Source organism: Centruroides vittatus, unplaced genomic scaffold (assembly GCF_030686945.1).
Source record: "Centruroides vittatus isolate TY-2023 unplaced genomic scaffold, ASM3068694v2 scaffold_861, whole genome shotgun sequence".
In the NCBI taxonomy this organism is placed as follows: Eukaryota; Metazoa; Arthropoda; class Arachnida; order Scorpiones; family Buthidae; genus Centruroides; species Centruroides vittatus.
Window position 1 is genome coordinate 1,003,399 of NW_027122718.1, and position 16,309 is coordinate 1,019,707.

The window sequence follows — 16,309 nt, forward strand, 5'->3', positions numbered from 1 at the left end:
TAGGAATGCTAGAGATCTAATAGCATTAAGTCCACATGACAGAGTGATGGTGCAAATTGATAAAAGAAACTGGGAGCCTGGTGAAATAATAAAAATAGACAGATATCGACCAAGGTCTTATATTGTGCGCCTAGACAAAGATGGCAAACACTTCATTCGTAATCGAAGATTTTTAAGGAAGTTTGACATTAATAGATTTAGAAACATACAGAATCACTCAAATGAAGTGTTAGATCAACCAATTGAGGAGAAACAGGCTAGTGAACAAGAGGAAAACATGGAAAGCTCCAGTGGTAGAGAGGAAATGAACTCAGAAAATGAGGAGTTGGAAGATCGGGAGGTGAACGGCAATGAGGCTAAGGACTTGACAACTCGAGCAGGTCGGGTGGTCCGTAGGCCATCGCGTTTCAAAGACTTTGTATAAAAGGGGGAGATGTAATGTGTTGTATTAGAAATATTAAAATGTAAATTATTAGTGAGTCCGCCAGGTGGCGATCGTTGCTGATGCATCATGGGAACGGTACCTGAGCGCTCACTTTGATTGGAACGACAAGGCAATAAACATAACACCGAGGATTTGTTGGATTCCCATCTGTACATGTTCATGTACAAGAAGTTGTTTAAATGGCACCAACTGAGGCCCGGAAAACGATTCCAACTGTTTGCGAAACATTTAAGTTACATATATCCGGGATAGGGTAAGATCCCTGTATGGAAGGAACCGCAGTCTGTGCCCACTGCCCCAGAACCCCAAAAGAAAAAGGAGTAAACGGAAACAAAGGGAAAAAAAAAATACAAGTGAGAATGTAAAACGGATGAACAAAAGAAAAGAATTGTCCCAAGCCGAATCAAAAACCAGTCACGTCGTCGTTGCCAAAAGAAAGAAACGAAAATGACAGCCTTCGGAAACACGAGTAAAAAAAAACAGTTATTATCGTTATTAATAATAATAATATTATTATTATTATTAATAGTTATATTTGGAAACCTTGGACAGGAGTAATTTTTACATAAAAATATATATATGTATTTCTACGTATATATGTTTTTCTTGTAATTTTTTTCCTCCTTTCGAATACTTAGTATTAGTAGTAGTAGTAGTTTTAATTTCTACATAGTCTGTAATATAGAATAAGTGCGCAATGCAAAAACATATTTTTAGTTAGGCGTCGGCGCTTTTCCGAGGTAGTCACGTGATCGCGTCTTGCTTCAAAGAGTCGCCGTTGGGAGCATCAGTAGTCGCAACCGGAAACGCCGCCATCTTGGAATACCTCGGTGCAAATTAACCAAAAATACTAATCATACGTTTTTAAATTACAGTAGAGCGTCGAAAATTGGAACGTCGGTAATTGAAATGGCCGGAAATTGGAACAATTTTCAGTCGGACTGTGTCGTGCTGAATCGAACGTTTTTGATACTAAATTTACTTCTAAAGTATAATTTTCATGTTTTTTATATTCTTCGATATATTTATTTTGTTTGTACAAAATGCAGAAATAATTTTTAACGATACGATAGCCTCGATTATTATTATAAAAATTTTCGTTAGGCTTAAAATCGACGAAAATTCAACGCGAAGCGACACGCAACGGAGAAAAATTCAACAGGAAGCGATACGCAACGGAGAAAAATTTGAACATTGGACAGGTTAATGTATTTTTTCGTACAAAGTCGGAAATTGGAACAACCCCAGTCCCCAATTGACGCCAATTTTCGACACTCTACTGTATTACAAATACTAATACTAGATCGTATATTATCTACAGATTAAATATATATCACAGTAACTAACGATATTTCCCAACTTTGTGACAAAGAATAATTCTCAGCTTTCAAATCCAGCACCTGTCTACCAACACACAAAGAAAAGCAACAGGTTTACACCAGTTAGTTCAGGGTACAAACTCTATGATAGAGGGTGCTAGTATAATTTTTTTTTTTAAATAATTAGGTTTTATCATTACTTTACATTAAATTCTATACAAATTAAATTTTATTGGTGGAGGGAGACGATTTTTAATCTCTACAATAGTTATTTCACAGTACAAACAAATTATTTTGATACTGATAAGGAACAATTTTTGACTTCACTTCAGAGTAGAGTGTAATCGTCTTTATTTTTATAACTCAGTTTGTATCATTCATTTACATTAAAATCTATATGAATTAAATTTTATACCCCAGTTTGCCTCGAATTCATACTACTGACCATCCACCACTGGCACTAAAATTGGTTTCTACTCCAAATACCCCAGCAATTTTCGTCGCCTTTTGTTTCAGTATCGGTCCCAAAACAGGAAGATTCGACAAACGAATTTGCTTAACCAACATACGAGAGAATCTTCGACATCTTTGTACGGTGACTTTCTCTGGCGTTTGAGACAACCACGACCAAAATCCAAGAAAAAGTTTCTTAATTTCCTCTTATCTCCTTCTTGAGAACTCCCACCAACGTTGTTCTTGGAAGGTTTTCTTGTTTTGGAAATTCGACTTGCAAAGTTTTCTTACATTTAAATTCAGACACAAGTTCGTATTTTCCCTTCAGCATAAGCATTGTTAGTTTTCAGACATTCATTTCTAACAGAAATATGAAATACGTGCTACAAATAATGACTACGCGAGAAAATGCAAAATCGAATTCTGCTGTGACATTGATATAAGTTGTATATTTTCATTTTGTTTATCTGTTATTACTTTATATATAAAAGTACATAAAATTTTAAAGGAATTTTTATTAATATGTGACGGTAAATGTGATTAATCTGGTGATTATATATAATAACCGGTAATTATGCATAATCACCACTAAATTTGGTAAATATGATAAAATTTTGAAAATTTATCAAATTAACCGGTTTGTTTGCATAATTCCCAACTCGTAATGGTAAATGTGATAAAAGTCCCCAACTTTATGAAAATTCGTTCAGTTTGCGCAACTGCTTGGCTTCTATCAACACTTGACAACCACGTGATTTCAGTAGTAGTACTCATTTCGTTGCATCTAGACATTTTCTCGCTACCCTCTCGTATTTTATAAAATATTGAATAATGGCTGGTATGCTTGAGCGTTTTAATTCCAAATTAGTTAATATTATGGATACTAAGAAAGCAAACAGTGGTTTTTTGACGAAAGAAAGATATGATAATTTGTTAAAAAAAGTGAATAATAGTAAAAACAAAAGTAGTGGGAAAAAACCGGAAGATTATCAAAGACTAAAAAGATACGATGTAATGAAAGTAGCCAATGTTGAAAACTTATCTTTCCCGTAAGTAAAGACAGCTCCAATGTTAGATTTTATGTGTACTTTGAAGAACTTTTTACCATAATTCATGAGGTACACTTATCAATAGGCCATGGTGGTAGAAACAGGATATTAAAAGAACTTCAAAAAAAGTACAAAAACATTACTACCGAAGAAGTCACGATTTACTTAAATTTGTGTGAAAGTTGTCAAAAAAAACCAAGGTACCTAAGAAAGGACTTGTTGTTAGGCCAATGGTCTTTCAAGAGATGAACTCAAGATGCCAGGTGGACCTAATTGACATGCAGTCGCAACCAGATAATGACTAAGTTTATATTTGTCTATCAAGACCACTTGACAAAGTTCGTACAGTTGCGTGCCCTAAAAAGCAAACGTGCAGAAGAGGTTGCATATCACCTAATTGATATTTTTACTGTATTTGGAGCCCCCAGTGTACTGCAAAGTGACAACGGTCGTGAGTTTAGTAACAAAATCGTAGAAGAAGCTTGTGCAATGTGGCCGGATCTGAAAATTGTGCACGGAAAACTCAGGCACAGCCAGACTCAAGGTTCGGTTGAACGTGCAAACCAGGATATTGAAAATATGCTAAGTTCTTGGTTGGAAAGCAATCACACCAGTAAATGGTCCGAAGGGTTACGTTTTGTGCAACTTATGAAAAATAGAGCATTTCACGAAGGCATCAAGTATTCTCCTTATGAAGCAATGTTTGGGACGCCTGCAAAATTTGGCTTGAAAACGTCTTCTTTCCCGAATGACTCTATCGAACATTATAGAACTGAAGAAGAGCTTCGGGCATTAATCGAGATAGTTAATAATGCTTCCGAAAACATCAATAGCGAAGTAGAAAATGTTTCTAATATGGACAATAACAATCTACAGTAGAGAGTCGTTAATCGGAACCCCGGTAATCGGAATCGCCGGTAGTCGGAACGATTTTCAGTCAGACTGTGTCATGTCGAATCGAACATTTTTGATACTAGATTTACTTCTAAAGAATAATTTTTGTTTTTATATTCTTCAATATATTTATTTTGTTTGTACAAAATGAAGAAATAATTTTTAACGATACGATAGCCTCGATTATTATTATAAAAATTTTCGTTTGGCTTAAAATCGACGAAAATTCAACACGAAGCGACACGCAACGGAGAAAAATTTGAACATCGGACAGGTTAATATATTTTTTCGTACATAATCGGTAATCGGAACAAATCACTAATCTGAACAACCCCAGTCCCGAATTGATTCCGATTTTCGACTCTCTACTGTATCTCAAAATGACCCTCCATCTGAAGTTAATTTTAAGACTCAGAAAGAGAATGAAGCAGTGGTTGCTCTAATCCAGACAGATATTTTATGCAGGCAAGAGCAAGTAAGAAAACATAGAATGAGTGCTGAAGAAGGTTTAGAATTACAATCAAAGAAAATGTTGAAGATTTCAAATCTTAAATTTCCTGCTGGTAAAGTTGGTGACACAGTGAAACTACGAATATCAGATGTTGACAGAGCAAGAAGTGATCCCCGAAATTTATTAGCAGTGATATTAGAAGTTCAAAATGAAGAGTTTTATCAGTTAGGAACAAAACAAGGAAGACTTTCACAGTTGTATACCAGAAATCAATTCACAATCTGTGAAGAAAAATTTATTTTGCTTGATGATGTTCCAGATCTAGCAATATCACTTCGAGAATACGTTAGAAAGACATCTCTTTCTGGAGGTCAGGGATATCAGCGATGTGCTTGTAAGGGACAATGGGAGTTTGATAAGTGCAAATGTAAAAAATCTGGCAAACTTTGTAATTCTAAATGTCATAACAGTCTAATATGCTTAAATAAGTAAACTTAAATGCTATTACTACTAATTTGTAGTAATAGCATTTAACGTTATTTGAAAAAATGTTTTTTTTTCTCTAGAATATGGGCTTAGTTTGTTTTTTATATGTAACTGCAGTTTGTTTTTTTATGTGCAACTGTTTTGTACAAGTTCATGTAAATTGTATTTTTTCATTTCACAACACCTGTCAGTCCCTTATTCAAATTTCGTTCCGGCTAAATAAATGTATGTGACTTAAAATAACCATTTATTGACTTTTTAATTGTAAAATATAAAATATTGTAATTCGTGGTCTCTTACGCCATAGTGTCCGACGAAAAAATATCTTTCTTAGTAGTAACTACACAAAAAAAACTGCACTCTATTCTACTGGCCCAATCAGTCATGATATTTATCACATTTACCATTACGAGTTGGGAATTATGCAAACAAACCGGTTAATTTGATAAATTTTCAAAAATTTATCATATTTACCAAATTTAGTGGTGATTATGCATAATTACCAGTTATTATATATAATCACCAGTTTATTACTTTTACCATAACATATATATTAATAAGTAAGTCGACTCTCCTGAAAAAAAAATGAGTTCACACCGCACTGTACGGTGTGAACTCATTTTTTTCAAGAGGAGAGTCGACTTATTGGACGTCTAAACGAGTGTGGGACGGCAAAAGTATGTCGACTTATATGGTGGTGACGAGTTAAATGGTGTCAAGTAAACCGGAGTTTTTTAACATTAATGCCTATGTAAATCGGCCGGACCACAGAAAACTGACTACAAAATTAAATTAATTAACCGACGGTGTCGACTTATGCGGACTCGACTGTATAAACAATAAAGAATCACTGCATCCCACAGTGCAGAAAGACTAGAGAAACATTATTGAAAATATCAAGGAAAAGCTAATTTTTAATCACTTCCCGGAGTTAAGACAAAATCCAAACTGACGAACTCAAAATGCATATAGTTTAATAAAGAAATCTCAGTCAATTCAATTGATTTTGTAAGTCCTTTGGAAAAAGTGTTTTGTATTAATTAAGGATTAACGTGTCTAGATTATAGGAATAAGTATTAAACTATCAGGATAAAGGATGTTTTTAAAAAATACTTCTACAATATCATTTTTTACTAAGAAGTATTGGGTTGTTCGGAAAATTCGTAGCAATTTTTAAGAGAAATAAATGAAATTGTTTTAAAGCTAAAAATATACTTTTATTCCATTATGTATGCACCATTGTTTTTAATGACGTGTTGCCATCTATGGGGCAGCTTCATGATACCCTCATTCGTAGAACTGTCCAGTTTTTCCCGCGAAAAACTGATCCACGTGGTTTTTGCAAGCTTCCAGAGTATCAAAGTTTTTATCATGAAGGGAATTTTGTAGAGAACGGAACAAATGGTAGTCCAACGGGGCAAGGTCGGGTGAGTAAGGGGGGTGGAGTAAAACATCCCAGCCTGGTTCCAATAATTTTTGGCGTGTTCGTAAAGACGTGTGAGGTCTGGCATTATCTTGGTGAAACACAATGCCTTTTTTTTCTATTGGCCAGTTCCGGACATTTTTCTTTAATTGCCATGTTCAGCTTATCCAATTGGGAACAATACTTATCAGAATCAATTGTTTGATTCTGTGGAAGCAGCTCATAGTACAGGATTCATTTCCAATCCTACCAGACAGTGAGCACGACCTTCTTTAGATGAAGACCGGCCTTTGGAGTTTTTAACAATGATTCATTTTTCTTACCCCAGGATCGTTTTCAGCTGATGTTGTTATAAATGATCCACTTTTCATCAACTGTCACTAAACGCTTCAGAAAAGGGTCATTTTCATTTCGTCTTTCAAGAGAATCACAAATGGAGATGCGATCCAATAAGTTTTTTTCCGTTAAGTCGTGAGGTATCCAAATGTCTTAATGATTCACGTATCCGAGCTTCTTTAGATGTTGAAATACAGTACTGTTTGATGACTTCACTATGTCTGCAATCTCTTGAGTTATGTAATGAGGGTTTTCATCCAATAATGCTTTGATCTGGTCCTCTTCAATAACAGGAGGTCTTCCCGAGCGAGGAGCATCTTCAAGGCCGAAATTACCCGTTTTAAATTTTGCAAACCACTTTCGAACAGTTGATTCTGATACAGCACTCCCACCATAAACATCACATATCTTTTTTGCTGTTTTTACAGCATTTTTGCCTTTACGAAAAAAGAAAAGAAACAAGTGTCGATAATGCACGTTGTTCGCATCCATTTTTGCAATAAGACAAATTAAACGCTATTTGAATAATCTTAACGGTTTTTTTGTAACGAACGCGTCTCAAGGTCATTTATCATAATATTCATTGGTTTGCACAATTCTAATAATTTTTGCGTCAGTCGGTGTCTCAACTGTTGGCTATCAAAAATCGCTATGAACTTTCCGAACAACCCAATGGATTCATTTATAATAAAGGAGAGAGAGCAAAAATTTGAAAAAAAATTTTATTTGGGTCTATGCTTAATAAAAAAACAGCATTTTAAAGTGCATTTTTATTCGAATATAAATATGTATCCGATGCACGAAATGATATTTTTTACCCCAAACTAACAACTTTAGTTTGGGGTAAAATTAGTGCAAAGTAGCCAAATCTGGCAACATGCTTCTCGTTATAAAACTGCTGCTTGTTGACACGCTTATTTCCCACAATCCTTTTCTCAATAGCCATGATTGGAAACTCCCGTTAGTCTGTCGAGAAGTCCTAAGGTGGATAGATCCTTCTCAGACCATTCAACTAAGGCAGTGGTTGACGAAATTGTTGAGACGTTCGTTAACAGTGGTCGCTGTGGTCCGCTACTACAGGAGTGCGCTATTGTTTGTTGGCATTTAGGAACGATGGTGAAAGAAAGATGGCGGCACCCGTCCTATCGATAGTATCGAAATGGAAGGTTCTATGATTTTAAAATAGGCGTTTTTAAAGACAATAGAAGGATTTCGATTGTAAAATTTAACCGGGAATGGGATCTACTATTATGGAAAATTTCCGCATGAATGCTTATAGCACATTGGATGAGATTAAAAAATATGCATCAAACAACCGAAAAGCTAAATTGCACACTGGTACACACATGCAATATGTTGTTGATCAGTTTGAAAAGGTTATTAGTTTGGCTGAAATTACTTTCAAAAACCTAGAATTGCCTGATATGCTTGAGGCTAGAATTACCTCACTCCCTACTAAAGAGGATCTAACAAAGATTATAGACTTAGAAAGCATACACGATTCGAACAAAACATTGGCTAAAAAATTTGAAAAAATGGAAAAATTGGATACTATTGTCCAAGAAATGAGTCGATTTGTACCTGCACAGACTTTCCTAGATGCTCAAGAAACAGTATTGCAGAAATTAGATAATATTGCTGAGAAAATGTCTTAAAATCCTACTCCTGGTGGCTACATTGAAACTCGGAAAACTGTACTTGAAAAGCTCAACAAAATTGAAGATACAACAAACAAATATATCGCATCTTCACGTTTGTATAGTGATATTGTCAAGACTGGAAAAACCGTTGGGGGTAAAACTACCTCTCCAAGGGAATGGTATATGGTAAGAATAAAGATTATGTTAATAGTAAGGCCATTTGTAAACTCATACAAACAAAACTGCGGCCCTCTAATTTACATATTGGAATTGATCGACTAAGGAAAATAGGACAAGGAGGACTGGCAGTTGATTTGAACAGTTGCAATGATGCTAATATCCTTGAAAAAACAATTGAAGAGTAATTACCAAAGTTGACAACTCGTCGGCCAAAAAAAAAAGATGGCCTCATTTAATTATATATTCTGTACATGCTGACATTACTAAGGAAGAATTGTTCCAACTCATATGCCAGCAAAATACCCTTATTAATCACACTTATACGGAAAAGGAATTTGAGGAGCAATTCTGAGTTAAATTTGTTCTTGGGAAAAGGAACTCTACTTATCAGAACTGGATTGCAGAGGCTTCACCAAGCATGTGAAAAACATTTCTGCAACTGGGCAAACTTAACATCGAGTGGTCACGATGCCGGACAGCTGACTTCTGCCTGATTTTACAATGTTTTAAATGTTGTAAATACAACCATTCTTCTAGGGACTGTCCACAAAATACTTACATCTGCAGCCATTGTTCTGGAGACCATCTTTACAAGGATTGTCCCAATAGAAGTAATATACTTGTATGCTGTAATTGCCAACCAGAATGATTAGAACAGTGTAATCACAATGCACATGATAGCTCCTGTTTTAAACACCAATGAATAAAGAGAAATATACTCCTATGGACCGACTATGGATCGGATTAACAATCTTCGTATACTGCAAATTAACACAGGGAGGAGTATATCTGCTACTTCACTCCTCTGCAAACATATTATCAATTATGATTTAGTACTAATACAGGAGCCATATTGTCGACGAGACTCTCCTGCTTGCCTACCTACCTTTTGTCCCATTTTGAGAGGATCTGATGAATATCCGTGGGCAATCACCTTGGTGCCCAACACAAATTTGTCAGTAATGCAACATCTTAAATTTTGCAATCAATATATAATTACTACTGAGATTTTAATTAATCAAAACAGAATCATTGTGATAAATGTATATTTTCCGGGACGAACACAGAGGATTTTGTGGGAGAATTGCAAAACATTATTACTGCTTTTGGCGGCACACTTATCATATTAGCAGGAGATTTAAACGCACATTCTCCGGCATGGAGTGGGAAATGTCTTGATTGACGTGGAGAAATATTGGAAGAGTTCTTTGCACTTCATGAATTGCTCCTCCTTAATAATCCTTTTTCTCCTCCAAAGTTTACGTCTCATAGAGGTGACTCTTGGATAGACGTTGCTGTTTGTAGTGAGGGTATTTATAATAGAATCGTTAACTGGAGAGTACTTACTAAGGATAGTCTAACAGAACATGCCATGGTTACTTTTGATGTCTTGGGCACTGAAGATGAAGAATCATCAATCTGGGTCCCTTGCTATAAATAGCGCCTTAAAACGTGCTAACTGGAATGATATGAAAGATTATCTTGAAACAAACTTAAACACCTACTCTCTAGAGAACCCTCTTGAAGCTAGAAATCAGATTGATCAGAATATTGAAATAATATGTAAGGCATGCAATCTTTACATACTGAAATTCACTCCAGCTAAACGAAGTGTTCCTTGGTGGACTGCTACTCTCAAAGATCTTCGCCGTACAATGCAAAAGCTCAGGAAGACTTATCAACACTGTAGAGACAATGACACTAGAAACATACATAGAGAGGCTTATCGTCAGAGCCAGCAGACATACAAACAGGCTATTAAAGTAGAGAAAGAAAAAGCTGGAGAGACTTTTGCACTAAGACGTCAACTAACCTTGGGGCTTTGTTACTACAATGTGCAGTAACAAATTACGGAAAACAAAAATACTGACTACCTCTAGTGGTGAATCTGAGCTTGAATCACTTCTGCAAGCATTGACGTCTCAGCTAGAGATATTTTGTCCTGCTGACAATCCTGTAAACGACACTGACTGGCACTGGCAATTACGTATGGAGACTTACACCTTGCCTGTGGGCCTTGCCGAAGATGATCCTTCTTTTACTATTGGGAAGTTGATTGTGCTTTTAAAAGTATGAAAAAGGGTAAAGCCCCTGGCTGTGATGAAATTACAAATGAGATTGCCATAAAACTTTGGGATATCATCAGGGCCGGATTTACCAATCCAGGGGCCCTGGGCCCACGGATTCGGTGGGGCCCCCCTTTAAGAGTAGGCAAATTTGATTATTTAGAAAATTTACACAAAATACTGTACTTTCAACTAGATTTCAACAAGGAAGTAGTGAATTTCATTTAAAAATAAGGTTATTGTAAACATACATATATTTTATTGTGTAAAACTAATTATTTTAATTTAATTGAAAAATACCCGTGTAAAATTTTTCTCTCGAAATTTTCCGATGTTTCATAGGTTTTTTCCCGGGTTTGGTTTTCTTTGCCTGTGGCCCTCATGATTAGGCCACACTAGGCTGTTGCAGTAATAGGAAAAAAAAAATTATGTTTAAGCATAGTTTTGTGGAGGGCCCCTATTTTGTGGGGGCCCTGGGCACCGGCCCCAAATGTCCCTATGTAAATCCCTATGTATGGCCCTGGATATCATTCCACAGCATCTCTTTGTCATCTTTAATTCTTGCCTCAACCATGCAATCTTTCCTCATGCATGGAAAATTGTTAAGGTTGTCCCTGTGCCCAAACCTGGATCTTCTGATGCTGTACAACCAATCCCTCTTTTGCCTGTTTTAGGAAAAGTTCTTGAACAGCTCATTACTGACAGGTTGACGTGGTTTGTAGAACATTACAATAGGTTGAGTGAGATGCAGTTTGGATTTCGGCGACAGAAATCTGCTGAAGACGCCATTGAAACTGTGATTAATATTATCCCGTCACTATTGGAAGAAAGTAAATACGTTCTTGGGGTCAGCCTTGATATATCCAAGGCTTTCGACAGCGCATGGTGGCCCCTTATTTTACATCAACTTAGCAATATCAATTGCCCACAGAACATCTGGAAACTAATACATGACTATTTTTGTAATCGTAAGGCTATCCTACAATACAGTTAGCATCAGGTTATTAAAGAAATTACCAGGGGTTGCCCACAGGGATCCGTCTGTGGACCCTTATTTTGGAATGTCATCTTTGACACCTTTCTAAAGGAACACTCTGGGCAAATGAAAATCCTTGCGTATGCTGACGACGTAATATTATTATTGGGTGGTCGATCACGTGCGGACCTGGAGCATAAGGGCAATACAGTATTACAGAACATCTATGATTGGGGTGTTGCCCATAAGTTATAATTTAATCCCCAAAAAACATGGCATTGTCTTTAACAAACCTAGACAAGCTAACTTCTACCTTCGTCCGCCTCATATTAAGATGAATGGTAACACCATTAAGATTGGACAAACACTAAAATATTTAGGCGTTATGCTCGACTTCCGATTATCATGGGATAGTCACGTAAGCTATATCACAAAACATACTGCGCTTATCTTCCAATCTTTTTCTCAAGTAGCAAGAAAGACTTGGGGACTTTCTTCTGGTGCATTATCCATAATATATGATGCCATTTATATTCTGATCATCACATATGCATGCGGCACATGGGGTTGGGCCACACACAAGGTTCATGTTAATCGTAAGCTGGTGTCTTCCCAGAGATGGGCACTTTTACTCCTCATTAAGGCTTATTGCACTATCCATAATCAAAGCCTTCAGGTGATAGCCAGGAAACTGCCCATTGATCTTGTGATCACTCAAAAGGCAAGATACCAACAACTAAAATGGGGTAAGGACATATAGTGTGGATCACATACTATAACTACTGATGAAGTTGAATGGAGTTTTCCATACTCTAACACGTCATTTCCTGGTTGCTCTTTAAACTGCTATCTCGACAATATACAATCTGGTGACTTAAACATTTTTACTGATGGATATAAAATAAATAATGCCGTTGGATGCAGCTTTGTTGATGATACGGAAATATATAGTCAATCAATATGCCTAAATAACCACTGTACAGTATTCCAAGCAGAACTATTTGCTATAAGCCAAGCAATACAATGGGCAAATAACCATTATCCTGGATCGACTATTCAATTATACACCGACTCTCTTTCTGCATGTACTCTATTGCAAAGCTTGAAACTGCACCCACTTGCCAAACATATACGAAATTTATTACGGACTGCAAGCTGTAATTTTGCAATTACGGCCCACCAGGGAATACATGGCAACGAGAGAGCAGACTGTTTGGCCAAACATCTGCTGGAGACACCACTTTGCCTGTTATTTACAATAAAGTAAGTCTAAGAACCTTGTGGCACATACTATGGGAAGATGCCCTCCATAACTGGCAGACAATTTGGGACACTCACAGTGAACATATCACACATAGATTTATTCCGAATATTAAAAACTTCATTAGTCTCAAGTGGTATATGCCAGACTTCTGCACCACTCAATTATTATCAAATCATGGCAAATATGCGAGTTATCTCGCCAGATTTACCAATAGAACATCCCACCTCTGTCCTTCTTGTATGGTTGAGGACGGCTCCATACACTATATTTATGATTGCATTATATTTGAACAAGAATGACTGGAGCTAAGACTACTGCTTGACAATTATGGAATTATGTGGCCATGTGAACCATCGGATTTTTGGACTAACAGTGACATCTATAATGCATTTGAACAACTTGCCAAGAGAATTAATTTCATCAATCAACAAATAATCATTAGTTAACCTTAAGGTTCTCTGTTTTATTATATTTGTATTAACGTTTTCTGTTAATGCTTAGTCTCAAGATCTTCTGATATCCTTTTGTCAGTCTTAGGCTCCTTAGTAAACAAGAATTGGTTAGATTTATTTGTCAAGAAAGCTTCCTTGCTTTTGGCATTAATTGACGACGACCTGATTTACTTTATGATAATTTCTCACTTTATTCACCACTTGCAACTCGATTGGTTATGGAAGGACTGATCTCATTACATACCAGTTCTACAGGATATTGCATCGCTGTGACACTTATCTGATATATTACTAGCTTATGGCTAATAACTCTTATCATATCACTAAATAACATTCTACGATATAATAAATATGCTATTTAATGTTCTACAATGTTCTCCTTTACAATGTTCTACAAATGCTCTCCTAATAATGAGACCTTCACACATAATTGGTGCCCATTGTACTTGATACCGACCTTGATGTAACTATCTGCATATCAGTGTGCCTCACTGTGCTTCTTCTATGTTTTAATGTACTTCACTACTGTAATGCTTCAGTACGCCCAAGTGCCTCACTGTACGACGTACATATCATCTACACGCTACGCTTCATCGTGCTTCCTATTTTCCGTGCTTCTGTGCGTTATGAAGTGTTCTCAAGTGCTCATCAGTGGTATTCACCTCACACGTGTGCTATGACTCATTAATGTGCTTCATGTTTTCCCATGTGCTTCTTTGTGATGTGCTCATCTTGTCTGAGTGGTGTGCCCCATAGTGTTGCATTTCAATGGTTTCTGTTTTATTGCCTCTGTGCGCCACAAGTGTCCTCAAGTGTTTTATCAGTGCGTGCTTCATCGACGTGTGCTTCATCAGTGTGTATGCTTTTGTGCTCATTGTTTAATGTGCCTTAACTGTTCACAAATGTCTTATCAGTGTATGCTTCAAAATGCTTCTACATTCCGCATCTGTGTGATGTCCACCTCTGCTAAATATTACGTCCCATCGTGCTTCATCTCTATTGTGCGTCAGTGTGATCAAAGTGTTCTCAAGCGTCTCGTATGTGCTGCGCTGCGTTTACCTCGTCGAAGTTAGGCACCGTATAGTGTTGTGCCTCACGTCTAGTGCAGGTGTATCTCTGCATTTCGACGTAATTCATATTAGCTTTAACATGCTCTTTAGCATCTCAACAGGCCTGTTTAGGTCTCTTCAAAACTTAAAGTGCCTCTTCACTACAGTGCCTCAGCTTACTTCCAAATGTAATTCGTGAGGTATGTGTTTAACCTTTTGTTTATTTTGTGTCATATGGTGGTGTGCCTTGATGGCTTGTGGGTGCAGACATGTTATGGCATATTTTCTTCTGGTGGAGCCCATGCTGTCCACTGGCCTTTATCAGCATGTCTTTCTCTGGTGGAATCTGCTCTGCGTGATGCCTACAGTGTTTGGGTTCAGTGTCTGGGTGGAGTAATGATGCTGGAATTGCTACAGTGACTTCTCTCTGAAGATTCTAAAGTGTTCTACACTAAGTAATGCTTCATGGACTCCTCACTATATGCACTACTTAACTTCACATGACATGGACACGTGCCTATGAACATTATAACCTTTGAACAAAGTTGCGCTATTCATGAACGAACTTGTTCTGCAACTTGATGTACATTCTTTATTTTCTTTTGTTTGTTCTGTTTGGTTATCTTTTCTTTCATATATTTACAAATAATTGTAAACATAATAATTCTACTTACTGTTAATTAATGTCATAATTTTAAAGAATGTAATTCCTGGTAATGCCTAAAGCGGGGTCGGGATATGTACTCTGTACATTAAAAATAAAATGAATGAATGTAAAATTTAACCATAAAATGGATTATCTTGCCGACAGAGCATTGAAAGTAGCCACGAAAAAAATTAGAATGACGGCTGTTACAGTGACACCTTGGTTTTCGGACGAATTATCGACGAAAACCGAGGCAATTATTTCCATATGTATCAATGTAAATCCAATTAATTCGTTCTAGACAGTCCAAAATACATACCAATAACACATTTTATAGAGAATTAATATAGCGTTAAATACTAAAAACAATAAGAAACACCTTCTACCCCGTTTTTTTTAAATTTTTTAAATTAATTATGTTTAATTACATTAAAAATAATAAAAACGAAAGAAATGTGTTAATTTTGAAGAAAAAGCTTCAAAGTACAATTTCCTTTGTCTCGCCTTATCGCGAAATCTGACACCGATGAGTCATTGTTTACACAGCTGGATGACCTTGAGAACAGCTGGTGTCGTCTTTCGCGGGACATTCTCATGAAACTCTCAGGAGGAGAAGGGTAAAAAGTAGGGTGAATACTAGATGGCCATATATTTCTAAATATTTTTTTAAAATTACGATTTTAATTGAAATTTCCGACCCCCGACTTAATTAAACGTATATATAATAAAATCTATTAATTAAAAAAATTAAAAAACTATTGGATGCTGTTTTTTACATCAGAAAATAGCTTTAAATAACTTTACCGAAGAAAAATCGGCGCACTAGAACTTTAGAAAGATGAATGAAGTTCCATAAAAAAATCCCATAAAAAACAATTAAGCGTTAATCGCGCGTCATTAAAGGTTAAAATCGCAATAAAATTTTTTCGCGCTGGTAAAAATTTTTCAGAAAATTTGGGGACAGAAAACATCCGAAAATTCAAAAAAAAAAAATTTCCCCCGAGGGCCCAACAGACCGTTTTCTTTGTAACGCTATGTAACGTGCTCGAACTGAGTTCGAGCGCGGGTACGAAAAAACTAATCTAAGGAAAGCGATGGAATTGTTTGGCTAGTCGCGCGGGGTAATGTCTTGTCTCGTAGAAGCTAGTTGGACACGAGCTTCTAGCCTATATCGCCCCGT

General features: G+C 36.4%; 1 protein-coding gene across 2 annotated transcripts in view; it reads left to right on the forward strand.

The window, feature by feature from the left end:
• The window catches only part of MED22 (Mediator complex subunit 22), a 48,648-nt gene that overhangs the window by 18,594 nt on the left and 13,745 nt on the right, over window positions 1–16,309 (forward strand). Inside the window, exon 1 of one of the 2 annotated variants that reach the window (XM_067288372.1) lies at window positions 1,212–1,222. The exons of the other annotated variant lie outside the window; for it this stretch is intronic. The gene's annotated coding sequence lies outside the window, so the exon portion shown is untranslated. Of the gene's footprint in view, window positions 1–1,211; window positions 1,223–16,309 lie in introns of those variants that run through there. 2 annotated transcript variants of the gene reach the window in all.